This window comes from Parasteatoda tepidariorum, chromosome 11 (assembly GCF_982258835.1).
Source record: "Parasteatoda tepidariorum strain Cologne lab strain chromosome 11, Ptep-v5.0, whole genome shotgun sequence".
NCBI lineage: Eukaryota > Metazoa > Arthropoda > Arachnida > Araneae > Theridiidae > Parasteatoda > Parasteatoda tepidariorum.
In genome coordinates, this window is record NC_141765.1 from 100,976,183 (window position 1) to 100,992,212 (window position 16,030).

Here is a 16,030-nt window from a genome sequence, read left to right on the forward strand (position 1 = left end):
ATTTCATCACAGAACCAAACATATCGACATCAGATATAAGTTCATACGTGAACAATATGAATCAAAACAACTAGATGTTAATTATTGTAATAGTGATATGCAAATTGCTGATATCTTAACTAAACCTCTAGTGAAAGACAGGTTTCTAAAGCTCAGAAATTTAATTGGAATACATAATCTTAATTAAGTGTATCTGTGTATTTATGTTAATATTTATAGTGCTATATACTATTTAAGTTTTTATTGTGTAATCTTTGCTTTTCAATGTGCTTAAGAAGACAAATATTGCTATTAGTAGTATTTTGATTTAGGGGAAGTGTTAAAATGATAATCAAAACCTTTAATCGTAATCGTTTACCTATTTTGTATTTTTGTGTTTTGGCAACGCCTCTCTGCTTGTAGATCTGTGTGTTTACAAACAAGCTGCGTGCCGGCTGTGTGCTAATTTGTTTCTTAATTATTTAATCTAGTATCTAATAAATTTATGTCAACTGTTAATGTCTATGTGAATTATTTATAATTGAGAGAACACGTAACACATTTAAAGTTTTTTCACAACGTTTTCTAAGATAAAGAATATGGGTCAGAAAAGTGAGTGTGTTGTCAAAAATCACGCCTAAATATTTTGTTTTCGAAACAGTATGTATATTAACGTTATGAATAGAAATAACAGGATCATTGTGTAATCTGCGTAATTGACAAAAATGTATGCAAGAGCTTTTAGTGGGTGAAAGTGTGTGGCCATTTTACTCACACCATTTTGAAATTTTATTGAGAGCCAGCTGGAGCTGACGCTCAATAACGCGCATATCAGAGCCAGAACGGAAAACATTTAAATCGTCCACATAAAGTGAGCCAAACACATGAGGTGGTAATACGTTCGAAATGAGCACCTTCGGCCTGAATGAAGAGGTCTGAAAACGTAGAACCCAGTTTAACACGAAAATACCATTTCATCAGAAAGTTCTTCAGGAAGATGGGTAAATTACTACTGAGTCCCATATCGTAGAGCATCTTAAGAATTCCATATCACCATGTCCGATCGTAAGCCTTCTCAATATCGAAGAAGATAGAGACAAAATGGTTACATCGGACAAAGGCGTTACGAATTCTTGACTCTAAAGCAATAACCAGACCTCCAGTAGACCTCCCCTTTTCGAAAACTACTCTGCAACCCAGGTATATGACGGTTCTTTTCTAGGAAATATACTAAGCGGGTATTAATCATGCGCTCAAAGGACTTTCCCAGGCAGCTTGTTAACGCTATAGGGAGATAGCTTTCCGGTTCCTTAGAATCCTTGCCTGGTTTCAATATGGGGTTCACAATTGCTCGCGCCAACATGATGGATAAGTCTGTACCTTCCATATTCTATTAAATAGAACCAGGACGTTACACAAAGACGTAATATCCAAATGGCGGAGCATGTGGTAAGTTCGAGACCAGGGGTAGTGTTCGCAGCTGTTGATAAGGCTTTCTGTAGTTCCAGAAAAGTAAAATTGCCATTGTATGAAGACGATCGACGAGTGTGAAAATTCATGGTATGTCATTCAGCGTTTTGTTTATAGTATTGAAAAGACAGGCTGTAACTTTCTGCATTAAAGATTGCGGCAAATGTCTTACCAAGCATATTACATACATCAATGGGGGCAGAGTAGATTGTATAATTCTTTTTTAATATAGAAAAATGAAATTCGCGGTATATGCAGTTTGCCTTTTTAACTGTCGATCAAACTTGTTTGGGAGATGTCATTTAATATGTAGCTGAGACATAGCGCTTCCAGGATTCTCTTTGGCTACTGCGTCGGACCTTACGAGCAAACGCTTTAGCTCGTTTAAATACTGCAAGATTTGAAGTGGAAGGGGAACGACGGAAGAGGCTCCAAAGTCGTTTCTGCTCCTTGTAAGCTGTGGAACACTCTGAATTCCACCAATTACGATGGCGAGGAGGAGTAGATGAAGACTTTGTAATAATCTCTTCTGCAGTCTTAATGATTACAGAAGTTACAGTATTCACTGCAGCATTTACGTTTCTACCTGTTACCATCTGTAATCTGATCAAGTCGAGTAAATAAGTGCCACTGATGGTCTCCTGGGACTATTAATAGAATATGAAACTATGGATGAAAAATGATCACTATTGTGAAGATCATCACTCACGGAAAAGTTTATGAGAGCTGGTGAACATAATACTAAATCAATGGAGTGAAAGATACTAGTCGGCATATGAAAGTAAGTCTTTTCGCCTTTGTTTAACAAACATAGATTATGGTCCTGTATAAGTTGCTTTATTTTACGTCCCCGATCATTGGAGGCGGAACTGCCCCACAATTCATTATGACCCTTAAAATCCCCGAGCAAAATGGACGGTGAAGCTAATTGTACAATCAATTAATTTAGTTCTATTTGAGAAACAGATGTATTAGGAGGTAGATAAATTGAACAAACAGTGAGGAGTACATTAATGTGGATTTGAACAACAGTTGCTTGTAATGAAGTTGATAATAAAAAAGATGGTAATGCATTACAGATTAAAACGCCTCCATGAGGATCACATGCATCATTGAAATCCTGTCGGGAGTAATTACGAAATTTAAAATTATGAGAAGACGTTAAATGAGTTTCCTGCAGAGCAAAACATGCAGCTGATAATTATAAATAATATCCTTGATATCTGAAAGCTTATTTCTTACGCCACGACAATTCCAGGAGATAAAATTAATGGACATTATGAAGTGGATGGATATTATTGTAATTTAACGTCAAGTATTTTAAGATGAGTCAAGTATGAATTCATCGTCGGAAGGGACAATTCTACGTCAACATCCATCTCCTTCAGAGCATCAGAAGTGGATTGATTGACGTACTGATTGATCTCTCTTCTTCTGAGATATGTCAGGTTTTTTACTTAGGGGTATTTTCGTTGATACAAGCTGCTGGGGGAAAAGTAGGGTTCGTCCTGAGTTGTCAATTTTGGAAGTCTTTTTAGAAGGAGGAGATGTTGTTCTGTTTGATGTTGATGGTGTTTTAAAGTTAAATTTTGGTTTTTTAGTAGTATTTTTAACCTGCTGATGAGAGGTAGATGACAAAGGTGGAAGGTCCGTTTGCGTATTGACAGAGCAAAATGAACTCTTGGCTACTGCAGAATAGGACACACCCGGACGAGGAGTGACTATTCGGTGGGCTTCATTGAAGGCCACGTTTTGCAATACTTTGACACTTTGTATCTCTTTCTCTTGGGATCATTTTGGACAACTCCAGGAGCATGCAGCATGAGCTCCCTTACAGCTAATGTAAAGGGGTGGCAACTCACAGGTAGCGTCTCCATGCTCGGAACCAGAGCATCGAGCACAAATAAGCTTGCTACGACAAGATGTTTTAGAGTATCCAAACCTTTGGCACTGAAAGCATCTTAATGGGTTTGGCATATACGGTCGTACGGGGCAGTTATGCCAGGCAAGCTTAACCGAAGATGATAATTTCGGTGTGTCAAAGATAAGGATCAGATGTTTTGTGGAGATCAGTTTTCCTTCTCTCCTAATTTTGATCCTACGGACGACAGCAGTAACATGCTGTTCTTTCAAATTTCCAACAATTGTTTCCTCTGCATCATCGAGGAATTCATACTCTGATATGACACCTCGAGAAGTGTTTAGAGTCTTATGGGGTGATACAGTAACAGTGAAGGAGCAGATATTGGTGCATTTCGATAGAATAGTTGCCTGTAATTTTGAAACCTCAACTAAAATGTCACCTGAGAGTTACTTTTTTACATAAGCTACTTCTCCCAATACAGAGAGCTGAACCTTGTGAATTAAAAATGGCGAGATCTTGGTATATGAAGTGTTGGACACTTCTGGGTTTGTGAGCCTAATAATGTAAAATCGTTGTTCGGCTGTTTTTGTTTTGGTGAGCGGAACTGGACACCTTACTACTTTCAGCCTTAGAAAATATAAAAAATCACTTCGACTATCAACGGCACCACCTGGGAATGCAAATAACAGATAGGTACTGAGACTAATCTGTTATTTGAACATCGATGCTGACTAATAGCTATACGTCCGCAAGTCACCCCTGAAGAAGCCCCCACCCTTCACGTGGTGCCCAGTAAGTGACCCCGGGCTTGACCCTAGCCACCAGATGACGTTCGTGGCTAGCCGGTTGATGCATGCAGGTCAATATGCACCTCCTTCCGTTTACCTGAAGCAAGGGCCAAAGCAGTGTATTGGGGTACCAGGATGCCCCTCAACTGCTAGGATCCCCTTTTCCAGGGACACGGGTCTCCACGCACGGTGAACACGTGGGTGGTCTCTTCCCATCTGGGTCCGAAACAACAGGGTGGTAATCGAACACAGACAAAAAGCCCTTACCAATAAATTCGACAACCACGACAAGGGGGAAGAGGAGAGAGAGGAAACAGAAGGGAGGAGAACCCGAGGCGTGACTCCCTGTGTTTACCTAAAGAAGGTAACCCCCCCCCCTCGAGGTAACCGTAAAGTAAACCGTTTATAAACTCCAACGTGATTTTAGTAAGAAGAATTTGTAGTAAGCATTTTACTTATGATTTATTTTAAAACCGTTCGTTTGGCACAGCATGCCCCTTTGTGGAGTTTGTGCCATTCAACTCTACACCCAATTCAATTCATTAGTTTCGAGGGGAAAAAAGTTAAATATATTAGAAAATAGATGGTTTTTATGAAAACACCATCCATCAACTTCATGGATGTCACTGGCTGAAAGTAAGAGATGCCGTAGAAAATCAACAATGAATTTTCAAGCAAATACATGCATGAAATATTTGTACAATAAGACACAAAAATTAATTTAAGAAATGGTTTTTTCGTAATAATAAAAATATTAATAAGTGCATTAAAACGGAGAAGGAAAAGAGATGTTGTAGAACCATTGAAACCTAAAGAAGCTTCATGGACTTACAAAACTGAAATATGAAATGAATAATAAATAGATTTATATTCTTTATATCGTATACTGTTGTTATGTATTTTGATGACTATTCATAGTTATCTTATCAAAACCTAATGAAATTTGTCACGGATATATATAATTTACAGTATTACAGTCTAGAAAATTATATCTTCCTGTATTACCATACAAGGAAGGAAGATTAATAATTAGTTTAAGTGAATCTCGATCTAAAACAATTTACAGTAAACATTTTAGCAGTACAATCGAAAAGAAAAAATGGATATGATATGAAATAAGAAATTCAATATCATTACGATATTGAAATAGGTTTCGTAGAAACACAGGAAACTGAAGAAGCGAAATTAGCAATCGAAAGGAAGTTTGAAATGTTGGAATATTTCATAAGTATAGCATTCTGAAAAGAAATCAAATAAGCTATTAAAATAAATTATGTTAGGCTTTTAAAAATAAAATTAGAAATGAATGATAAACTCAAAGAATATGGAGACTTTGAAACTAGAAAATAATACGAATTAAATGCTAAGCGCTACAAGAAAACTGCTAAAGGTGTATTATACACAGAATTTGATAAATTGGGTAAAAAATCCAGGTCAAAGATTTATGCTAGTTTAATTTTTTTATAGCATGGGGCAACTTTGGACAGAAAGAAAATGTGTTTAAAATAAAAATTTTATAGAATTAGAAGATTTTTATAAAATAATACTTGATGGGGAAATTAAAGATTTAAAATTATTTCTATGACCGATGTTTGCACAGAAATGTTTTATAACTATGAAGATAAAAGCACAAAAAACAATTTTTATACAAATTTATACATATCAATCTTTACAATTAGTTCTGCTAGTAGAAAGTTGTACGAAATACTCGATAAATTGGGTGAAAAAGTAAAGTACTATGATACAATTGATATAGTATACATAGATGACAGGAGCAACACAGTTCAAACAGGTCGCATGTCAAGGAAGTTAAAAGACAAATATGGATATTAGAGCCATTAAAGATTATGCGTGTATAGTAAATGATAAAACTGTAGAATGAGTTACGTAAGTGAAACAACACTAATTTTCAATGAAAGAATGAAAATAATTGCAGGTGAAACAGTTTATTGAAATGTAGAAATAAATCAGTTTAAAATGTAAAGTGGCAGATCTTCTCAAGTAAGTAAAATGAATAAAAAAGACTTGTTTCGAATTTCAGAAGATTTCAATACTGTACCTTTCGGCTTTTAAATATTCAATAAAACGTTTTCAAATGAATGGAAAAATTCAATTCACTGAAATCAAAAATTGAAGGAATTGAAGCCTAGGATATGTAATCTAATATAATTGAGAAAAAGTAAATATGAAATTTGGTGATTCTATACTTGTAAATTCAGAAAAGGAAGAAACAGAATATTTTGTTCCAAAAAAAATAGAACTTTCAGAGAGAATTTGATGAAATTGATCGTAATGACGATAAAGGTATCGTAGCATAGTGAAGGCATGGTTGAGGAAAATATGAATATATTTTTATGGATGAGATATAAAACAATTTATTTCTGTTATTTTCTTTATCGTCATTTTAGTTAACCTTGTAAAACAAAAGAAATGACTATTTTATTGTCTAACATGGCAATAAATTCATAATAAGGATTTTTTATATAAGAAAATTGGAATTTTTTTACGATTTCCAATTATTAAGATTAAATTAGTTATTAGAATCAAATGTGGAATTTTTTATGGTTATTTTTCAATGTCCTGTGTAACCACATGAAAAAGAGGTTAAAGTTTGTCATTTTGCACATGAGTCTTAAAAATAAAAGTGCGTCATAGTATGGATCATATACTACTTCCAAACACCAAGGGCTGCTCCAAAAGTATAAACACATAGAAAGTTGTTTAAAAAATAGGGACTAAGGAAAGGTTGGAACAAATTAATAAAAAGAAGGGTTACAAGAAACAGGTGAGAGGGCTTAGCCGAAACCCCTGGGTAAAAAAGAAGAAAAAGATGAAATTAATATAGATTTCAAAAACTTTAAGAAAGGGTGGGACCCCCGAGAAGTAAGAGGCCTGCTAGCTTGAGGAATGAGTCACCGCATCTAGGGGAAGGGGTATACTATTCGTCGTGGTAGAAGATGATCGCGGAGTATCGTGTTTACAAAATCCTTTTTTTTTTTTCTTCCTACAATTTTCTTTCTGAAGTCAGTGAAAAAAAACTCTGGATTATATCAGGGTTTGTTGATTTAAATCAATTGATTTTTTTTATACATATATTAATTTAAGAAGTTAAAAAACAATGTTTTAAATTATTGATACTTTTATTATGTCTTTTCGTAGTTTTAAAATTTATTCTAAATAAATTGCTGCATTAGTTTTAAAATTTATTACTGCTGCATTAATTAATTTCAGCTAATGAAATTACTTTCTTTCTTGGTATGTTTTAAATTTCAACACATTTGAAATAACATTTTTTCAAATATTTCGATTCTGGAGATTGAAAGGACACATTCAAGCAAACATTTAAGCATTTTTCTCTCATAATATGTTTACAGTATCTTTAACGTTATCAGATTTTCTATAAAGTAATTTTGTGAGAAAAAAAATTCCAATGAGTACATAGATTTTTTACAAATTTTTTTAGCTTAACTTCTCTATTTTGATATCAGATTAGAAAGGAATATTTTAATATAAAAAGTCAAAGTATAGTCATAAATCGAAGTTCTTGCAGTGTATTTGAATAAAAAAAAAATCTTTTTTAAATAAAAAAAATCAGATTTACATCAAAATTTTTTTTTCATTTTCAAAAAATTCAAAAAAGTCACGAACCCTGGTTTATATTTCGGAGTTTTTAATAAGCACTAATTTTTTAATTCGTTTTATGTTTCTTCTGTCAGATAAAAACCAAAAAGTTTATACATTTGCTCGAACCACACAATTAAATGAATAAAAATTTTAAGACAGCGTGATTAAAAAATTTCAATATTGCATACAATCCCATTAATTTTTACCGTATATGCTTTAATGATACTATAGCCAATTTTCATAACAGCTAATTGTAATTGGTTTACTTTGGTATAACACATAAAAAAAGATTATAAGTATTAATAATTTTCATTATAAGTTAGATAAAATAAACTTTTCTGATATAAGATATGCATAAAAATATTTTTATAAAATTAAAGTCATAATAAATGTTACAAATGCTTGTAATATTTTTTATTGGTATGTTTTGAAAATAGTTCACTGAAAGTATAAGTTTATTCAACTATAAGTTTAATACTGTTATAAAATAGTTTTTAATTTACACAACACAATTAAAATCATTATAAATTGAATTGAAATAAATGACTAATCTAAAAGTAATTGCTTAAGTGAAAAAATGACTGAATGCAAAAGACTACTTTCATTTAAGAAGCATTAATGTCATTATTTCAATAATATTTTACATATTTATAATTTTGTATTAATCAAGTGCCTTTAAATGAGACAAACCTAGATCTGTAAAAATTTTAGAAATAATTTATTATTCTATATGTTAGAAAATTCTTGTTCTATGTAACACGGTTTGTTTCTAGATAAAGTTTAGAGACCTATTCAGATTGAAAACAATAAATTTATTCAATTACACAAAATATAATAATAAAGTGAGCTAAAGTATTTTAAGCATTGATATTAATAATGAATGCAAATCTCCAAGTATACAAATAAAACAAACAAAAATAATTTAAGTATTTATTTTGACATTGCATACAAATCTCAAAACATATCAAGAAAGTAACTAAAACTATTTAAAGTATCGAGGTGAAGAATTATACATAATTACATATAAACATCAGATATTATTTTCGAGATATTACATACAAACCTTAACATAAAACAAAAATTTTTTGCAAAGTAGAAACAAAAATATTTGAAGGATCCTGATGAAAAAATATTAATACTGTATAAAAATCTCAAAGAACACAGATAAAATGATAATAATAAAAAAATATAACAATTGAGATGAAGGGGATTTGACTCTTAAAGCAGCCAATGCTAAAAAATTTACAAATAATAAAATTTAATTTATCATTTTTAAAAAAGGAAGGTAAAACTGATCAATAAATGAATTAAATCCAGATATATTAGAATTATATTCATTAAAATTGGAACAAAATTATCTATACTATATATTAGCTTCATCTTTTTCTTTATTGAACTCTTAGAATAAGTTTCCAATTTCCTTTTATTTTTTGTAACTACGGTAATGTTAGGAATTTTCTTAACTTTTAAATTATCATTTTTTACCTTACAATAATTATTTAGTAAACTGTTAGTAGCAGCTTTTAGAATTATTTTTATTAATGGTAACAAGTCATGTCCCTTTAGGCAGGTATCAAAACACAGAAATGAATCTGCAAGAACCTGGAACTGAACAAGTGTAGACCATCTGCAAGAAAAAGCATAATTTAAACTACTAAAAAAGTTGGTTCATTACGACAAATAGAGAATTTTTTCCCATCTTAAATGTATAGCTGATATTTTTATAAACTTATCACACTAATTATCAAGCAGTTTTAACTTAAAAAAATGCTAAATACGACTCTTAACATTAATTATATTAATCTTTATATTAATTTATAGAGAAAAATTTTAATGCACATACAAAATACTACAGCTATCATGCACAGTCAATGTTGCATGCACTTTAAAAAATAACTGAACCTAAATTAAGGCTGGAAATATTTATTTAATTTAGTCATATCAAAACTTTTTAAATGTTCCATAAATACATTTAAATACCTTTTTAATTATATTTAATATAGAACATATAACAAACCTTGAATTCCTCAATAATTTAGGCTATCAGAGAATCAGAGCACTGAATCAGAACAAGATGGCACATAAGCTAGAAAAGAAAAAGAAATATATTAAAACAAATTTCTATTAAAGAAACAATAAATATTTACTAATAAATCACTCTATTGAATATACGTATTACTTAAAATAATATGCATCAATATAATAATACTGTGAAATAATATTAAAGTAGCAATTATATTTAATACAGAACATATAACAAACCTTGAATTCCTCAATAATTTAGGCTATCAGAGAATCAGAACACTGAATCAGAACAAGGTGGCACATAAGCTAGAAAAGAAAAAGAAATATATTAAAACAAATTTCTATTAAAGAAACAATAAATATTTACTACTAAATCACTCTATTGAATATCTTCCTTAAAATAATATGCATCAATATAATAATACTGGGAAATAATATTAAAGTAGCAATTATAAGGATAATCTTGTCCTCTGTTTGACATTTAATTAAAAAATAAAAACCTTTAAAAATTAGAGATCTCTATGAAAACAGTAACTTAGAATAAATAGAATTAGTATACTTAGAATAAATAGAATTTGTATATTTAGAATTATGCTAAACTCGTTATCTCTTCTAAGGCTGCGAGTAATGTCAATAACAAAATTTAAAACATTAAAAATCACTAAAACATTAATTGATTTTACATCTGTTGCAATTATTTTCAGACTGGGAAAAAATTATTTTCAAAACCATAATTACAATTACAATTTACTAAATAAATAAGATTGTGAAAGAAATTATATCAAAAGTATAATTTTAACTACTAAAAAAGTTGGTTCATTATCACAAATAAAGAATTTTTTCTCATCTAAAATGTATAAGTGATATCTTTATAAACTAATGAAATATAACTTTAAATGAAAAATCAAGACACCTGAGAATAAATAAAATATAAGCTATTTTCAAATAGTTCTAAATGTAAACAAAGCATGCATAGGCCTGTAAACAAAGGATGCATAGGCCATACACATTACATCTATACTAATTTTTACTTTATCTACCTATAAAAACATAAATAAACTTACCCTTTTAACGTCAATGCTTTAATGAATTGATATCGTACGTGCTCACTTTCCTGTAGTTAATTTTAATTGCATAGTTTTAAAGATGAACGAGACAACATTCCACCATTGCTTTACTACACTCGTCTTCACCTAAATAGAATGACTCATACACTGGAGGGAGAGCAAGCCTCCTACTTCTCGGGGGTCACGTCTATATCCTTTCCTCTTTGTGTGAATGTGACCCGTCCTATAAACGGGTTTGGGGTTGTGTGACGTGGGCGACGCTGCTCCACCGCCGTGGCTTCGCTACAGGTGCCCACTGGGTAACGTAAAAAGAGTAGCAGTTCTGGCATTTCTGTGGCCAATGGGACAAAACCCAAGTGCCCGCCATCAAAAAAAAAATATTTTTACTTATAATTAGAGAGCTTGAAAATATGTATAAAGAATACCTGTGTCCGATCTGCGTCGGTTAAAGAATTTTTCTCATTGCGTTCTAATATGTTAACAAACTAAATTCCGTTATTTTATGTAATCCTTTTTATTCATTGAAAGCTCTTTATGCACCTCGTTACCAAATTTAAAAAGTTTTTGTATTTAAAAATTAGATTAATGAAGTTTCTGAAATTTTAGAGCATTTTGAAAACTTAGTTAAATTTTATGAATAGGTCAAATAGAACAAAATTTACTGAATACAATCAACTATTCAAATGGTTCACTTAGCTTCTTCAGAATTCTCATTTTCCAAATACTGAAGGGGTGGAAAAAAAACCTTGTCAAAACCATTATTAAATCTTAATCTCCATTATTACACGAGCGTAATATTCTAGCTATATAAGTTCTCCATTATGCTAAGCAATGTCGACCAAGATAATTTTCTACTGACAAAAGTGTACACACCAATAATGAAGTTTTTTGAACTGTTTTATATCCTCGAAATTAAATTCGAATAAAACAACAAATGGTTTTTCATTGTGCTTAAGATACAGAACTGGGTACATACTGAGGGTAAAGAACTGGAGATGGATTGTTCTCTGCTTTAGGTCTAAATTACGATCTGTGGATGTATGAACGGATCCGCCCTATAAACAGGTGTGACGTATGGTGTGGCAGAAGTCGAATTCTTGGCCATAGATGGCGCTTCTGAAAAAAAAGAACAATCGCACCCATCTACCTTAACAAGCGTACGAGAGAGAGAGAATTGAATGGTTCCACTTTTGTATAAACTCCTTATTGACGGGGAATTTGTAATCCAAAACATTAGGCCCATTTTTATAATAACTTATACATTTCGGTACTGTACATGTATAAATATAATATTATTTATACAATGATATAAAGAATAGCATATCCGACGGACATACCGAAGCTGTTGTTCAATAACAAATATTTAAAATTGTCGGTTTTAATCAGTTAAGAGCTACTGTTTGTGACGTCGCTAAAAGACCTTGGAGATCTCAACGGCTTTATTTCTCGGAGGCTATGGTTCAAGGTCGGAGTTTTTTCTTTTAAGGTTAAATTTTATAACCGTGGTTGAACAGCCAACCCAATTTTATGGGTTTACGACTACTAATGTTTAACTCCGCAGCCTTGTAATTTTTAGCCCAATCCAGAAGACAAGGTAACTCCTGGATTGAGTATTGGGAGAAATTTGCCTTCGTGATGGACTTTTTGATGGAGCTATCCCGCATCTGCGCTACATGGAGAGGAAGACCACGAGAACCTGGCATTGATAACCTGACGGCAAAGGGAACCCATGAATCATCTACTACTACGGAGAATATTTCTTGTTAGTATTGTGGTCAGTGCAAGCGGGATTCGGACCCGGTTCGCCTCATTGGAAGGCGAACCCTTAGTCATCGCGGCTCTTTAAGCTTAAATTCGTGAAATCTCCAAAACATAAACGCGTTTTTTGATAATGTAGATTAGACGTGGTGGCTCAGGGGATAAAGTGCCCGCCTTCTAACGAGGTGAATCTGGTTCGAATGCCAACTGTGACAAGTCGATACAAAATCCGCACCGACTACAGTGCTGACATAAAATGCCCTCAGTGGTAGGCGGATCATTGGCCACCTTGTTGTCAGGCTAACTGTGGGAACTTTTCTTCTCCATATTGCGCCAATGAGGGTTAGTTGCATCAAAAAATCCTCCACGAAGGTAAATTTCTCCAAATACGTGATACAAGAGTTCCCTTGGGCTCTGGATTGGGATCAAAATTACTTGTAATAGTGTGCCCTACCAGAGGAAATAATTATAGGCTACACAATGTTGCTGCCCTATAGGTTACTATGTATATATATATATATATATATATATATATATATGAGTGTGCTAAATAGCGTTAAAATGAGGAAATTCGAAACCAATATTTTGTATTACAGCATGGTCCTATATCTCCCCTTAATATTGAAATTGAACCACGTATTATATTACCGGGTACTAGTGTACCCTACATGATTTTAAAGGAGATAATTACATGCTTAATAGGGGGCCCACAATGTGGCCCTATAAGTTACTAATTTATTTTTTTTATTGTTCTTTACTGAAAATAAATCGACACGTATTTTTGAGTTTTTGTTTAAATTGCATATTTTTGACTAAACGAATTTTTTAAAATTTCGCTTTTTTGAGCGCACGACTTTGCAAGTTATTTCTTAACGTATTGTCATCCAACAACAAAAATATTTAAATACACTTTCTTGAAGTGATTTTTCTCAAATTTTAAGAAAAACAACATTAAAATATAAAATTTTTTGTTTTTGACATAAAAAAATTCATTTTTTGAAGAAAAAAAATTTTTTTTTTGCAATTTGGACATCTTTGATTTTTTTAATATTTCGACAGTGTGAAGTATAATCAATAATGATATTAATTCCAAATTTTTGGAATGGTAAGACACTTTGTTCGAAAGATATAAACGAAACAGCACGCACGCCTCGCTCTAGTTTAGTAGGGGTAGAGGATGAGTTCGAGAACAACCGAGCCATATTCTAAATGCATACGCGGATTTCACCTCATTTTGAGACTCTAAAACAATGTTTCCCAACCTTTTTTGTGCCATGCCCCACCTAAGCCTTTTTAAATTTCTTATGCCCCCCTATGTAACCTATACATTATTTTTGCCATTAAAAAATTGAATTGTTCACTTAAAAAACTTAAATGATAGGTTTTCAGAAGAAATCACTAGGAAATTGTTAACGAAACACAGTATGTAAATTTTCAAAAAGTATAATGAAAAACTAAAAATTCAAATGCGAAATAATTTAATCAAAATTTTTCTACAATAATTTAATATTTTAATTTAGTGAGATCCTTGCAGTTGATGCTTGCTGCACAGAGATTTTATGTTAGGTTCCAATTTCGTTAGCTTCAGTCTCAAGTCTCCCCGTTGTGTTATATCCAGACGATTTCTTTTTTTTAACAGTAAATCATTTACAGCACTAAATCCACATTCAGCAAAATATGAAGATGGAAGCGGTAACAATAGTTTTCTTGCCCATTTGGTTGAATTTGAGTATTTGATTTCTGTTTCCTCTCAAAGCCGTGCCATCACTCCTTTTGTATTAAATAAAGTTTTAACTGACTCATCATTTTGCATTTCTGCGAGCTCTTTTTGATACTGCATATTTGGTATATCTGACAAATCCATTAACATTGGCTGCATCATCCATGTTGGAAAATAATTAATTTTAAATCAGAAAATCTTTCTTTTAAATCAGTCGGTACAATTTTCAGTTGATCGACAATAACAAGTAAAGCGGTATCATTTACTTCACATATTTGGAGCCAATGAAACTGTTCGAAGATTTTGTTGTTAATATATTTCTGACATAACTCAATAAGGTAATGAAACAAAATATCTTCGCTTTTGCGTCAACAAGAGTTCTATTTGTTCCTTGAAGTTGCTTATTTAAAATATTTAGTTTTTCAAAGATATCTGCTAAATAACTCACAAATGCTTTACCATCGACTGTTAACAGATACTTCATTTCAGGTTTGTTGCTTAAAAAATCACTAAGAGTATCAAACAATTCCATAAATCTCTTCAAGCAGTACCCTTTAGAGAGCCATCTTACATCAGTGTGAAGTAAAAGTCACATGGTCTGCATTTTGTTCTTCACAAAATAGCTTGAAGAGACGCTCACATTTGGCATTAGCTTTAATAGCATTGATACACTTTATTACTGAATGTAGTACTTTATTTAGAACAGTCGAGATGTTTTTAGCTACCAAGCTTTCCCTATGAATAACACAATGCACAAGAATCATTTCTGGATTCTCATATTTCATCAATTTTAAGCAACCATTTTTTTTGCCCATTATATTAGGAGCACCATCTGCAGCACAAGATGTTATAGTTTTCATTGGAATATTATTGATATCTAAGTAGTTTTTTAGCTCATTATATATATCTTTGGAGGTAGTGGTGCTTTCTAATCTTTTACAGAGCAACTTTTCTTCAGCAAAATGTTTATCAATATCTTTATCAATATTTACAATATTATCAATCTTTATCAATATATCTTACATAAGTTATCAATACTGCAGCACTATCTATCTAAGCTGATTCATCCATTAGCACTGAGAATTTTCTTGTTTTCAGCTTTTCAACAAGTTGTTTTTCAATATTTTCCAGGGGTCGGTCCAGGCCGAATTTACTACCGTTTAACGGTACCTTCACAAATTCAATTTTAGGAAAAACAGTAGTTTCACAAAATACATTTTCTTAAAATTTTATTTTTTTATCCCTTAAGAAACGATAAATCCATATTTTTGTGTTGATCTTTTAATATAATTTTTAATTGTTCACAAATTATGACAACATTTTCACAAAATGGGTACCTCTCAGAAAAACCTAGACAGACCCCTGTTCACTCATTTCGTCTATTTTTCAGATGCAAACAACTGCAGTGTTTAGCGAGATTTTAAAGCGTCCGAGGGTTCGAGCGGAGCCTGCAGCAGCGAGGTCAACTTGACGCCGCCAAAAACCCAGTTGATATTTTGGTCTCGTCAAACAAATTTATAATATTAATTGGCTGCAATTATTTAAGAATTTGCTTTTTTCTTTCAATTTTGGCATCGAAATCTAGTATTACATTCAAATGGCCCAGAGCAAAAGGGTTAAACTCGTGTCGAGTCCATTTTCATTTTGCCCCCCCCCCCCAGTGGGGCGTGGGCCCCACGTTGGGAAACACTGCTCTAAAATGATGGCGGTCCCGTGGGCTCGAATCACCAAACTT

The 16,030-nt window shown here is 32.2% G+C and overlaps 1 long non-coding RNA gene across 1 annotated transcript; it reads right to left on the reverse strand.

Moving 5' to 3' along the window:
• Positions 1–8,641: 8,641 nt before the first annotated feature.
• On the reverse strand, positions 8,642–11,739 carry LOC147802038 (uncharacterized). Its single transcript, XR_015430257.1, has 4 exons — positions 10,815–11,739; positions 9,988–10,056; positions 9,743–9,811; positions 8,642–9,352 (listed from the first exon to the last, which is right to left on the reverse strand). It is a non-coding gene; the product is annotated as an uncharacterized LOC147802038 (long non-coding RNA).
• Between the last annotated feature and the right edge of the window lie 4,291 nt (positions 11,740–16,030).